Here is a 2,076-nt window from a genome sequence, read left to right as displayed (position 1 = left end):
AACCATTCAATGCGCCTGGCCTTCTTTCTTTGGTTGTTGTGGTGGTTGGGTGCCATTGGCTGCCTTCTGACTCACAGCCACGCTGCTTATGACAGAAGTAAGCACCGTCTGGTCCGGCACCATCCCCACGAGTATTGTATTTGAGCCTAGGGTGGCAGCCGCCATGTTCACCTATCTCATGTGTCTTTGTCATTTATGCCGACTCTCTACTTTACCAGGAACAATGTGTCTCTCCCGGGACCTGTCCTTCCTGACAGCACGTCCAGGGTACATCAGAGGAAGTCTTTTTTTTCGGGCTGTATCGTATTTCACAGCTTGCACAAATGACGCAGTCCAGCTGCCCCACATTTGGAGAAATCGAGGAGGTGGGTACATCCAGAGTGCGATGGATGAGCATCCTGGGAAACTGCCTTCCTGATCATGGTGGCTCCCTTGCCAAGCAAGTATGCAGAAGACACAACCTTGCTTACTAGCGTCAAGGAGGACTGGAGGCACTTGCCGGTGAAAATCTAAGACTACAGGGTGGATTGCAACTCTATGTAAATTGCAATGCCTTCAGGGTGTATTGCAGCTCTGTATAGAGGAAATCAGATTCTCCCAGCTGGACCAACTGCAACATCATCATCACCTGAGGAAAGAATGAAGTTGTCAAGCCTTTCATGTACTTTAGTTCCACAATCAGTGCTCTTGGAAACAGTAGTAAAGTATCGCATGGGGCGAACCTGTCATACAAGGTGTCTTGTTAAGTGTTGAAGAGCAAGAATGTTACTTTGACGACTCATGGGTGCCTGACCCAACCCGTGGTATTTTTAAACGCCTCAAGGTAAACACTGAATAAGGAAGACTGAAGAAGAATCCGTACATTTGAATGATAAATGCTGGCAAAGACGATTGGACGGTCCACGGACTGCCAGAAGAACAGACAAGTCTGTCTTGGAAGAAGTACAGCCAGGATGCTCCTTAGAGGCGAGGATGGCCAGACTGCGTCTCATCCGGTGCTTTGGACATGTTGTCAGGAGAGACGGGGGCAGTTCCACCTTGCCGTACAGGGTCACTATGAGTCTCCATTGTCCCTGGAGGAGGACCTCATGCTCGGCAGAGGAGAAGGGCAGTGAGGAGGAAGACCTTCGACGAGATGGACTGACACGGTGGCTGCCGCAATGGGTTCAAACCTAGGAACAATTGGGAGGCTAGCAGAGGACCGGGCGGCGCTTCCTTCGGCTGGACAACGGGCACCTACGAGTACGCACTCAACAGTGACTACCAACAACCACAGAGTATTCCAGCCTCTGTACCCATCCCCCAGCTTCCTCATGGCCCTGGAGTTGAAGACTTTCTGTTTCAGACACAGGTACCTCCGTGGGTTCCCCTTCCTGACAGCCCAAGACCCTGGCGATTGTTGGGGGTGGGGTTGGGGGTGGGGATGCTTGAAGGGCTGGCTGCCTGAGAGAAGTTCTTCTGCCTGGCTGCCAGGAGGGTTGCTTTTAAACCACTTAAAAATAGCCCTGCCCCCTACCCTAGGGCCCGGCCCCGGGCCCCCAGTGAGCTCAGCCGGGGTGAGAAAAGGGAAATGAAGTTGCTAGGCACTGGAGCTTGTTTGGGGCTCAGATTCACTGTAACATTTTGTTTCCTAGAAGTCGAGAACATTGGGGTAACAGCTCAACCCCTTCCTTCACCACAGTGGGGTTTTGCACCAAGGAAGTTGGGGCACTGCAACCCCGGGCACAAAAACTTCCTCTCCTTCAGCCAAACCGTGGGCCTGCTCAGAGCCTCTCCACCCCCCCCACCCCCGCCCGCACCCCACCCCCACCCCATGTTGTGCCGGTCCTCGGACACCCACCCCCTCCACGCACTCCCATCCAAGCATCCTTACCGCCCATGAGCCACATCAGAGGCTGGGACCTGCTGTGGCCTCTGCAGGCAGGCCAGGGAAGCCCACGCAGTCACCCCTGCCCCAGGGCTAAGGCCCCAAATAGCCCTGCTTCTATATTTAGGCCGCTTGCTCAGCAGAGCTGGGAAACTATAACTATAACTATGGCCCCATCAGTGCTTCTGACTCCCTAAGCTTTACAGCCT

The 2,076-nt window shown here is 53.8% G+C and overlaps 1 pseudogene; it reads right to left on the bottom strand.

The window, feature by feature from the left end:
• Nucleotides 1-295: 295 nt before the first annotated feature.
• Nucleotides 296-447, bottom strand: LOC115869518 (annotated as a pseudogene).
• Nucleotides 448-2,076: the final 1,629 nt, after the last annotated feature.

This window comes from Echinops telfairi, unplaced genomic scaffold (genome assembly GCF_000313985.2).
Source record: "Echinops telfairi isolate 266 unplaced genomic scaffold, ASM31398v2 ScPeMD7_30;HRSCAF=105, whole genome shotgun sequence".
Classification (NCBI taxonomy): domain Eukaryota; kingdom Metazoa; phylum Chordata; class Mammalia; order Afrosoricida; family Tenrecidae; genus Echinops; species Echinops telfairi.
Note: the sequence above shows the minus strand (reverse complement) of the source record. Positions and strands in the feature narration are given on the sequence as shown.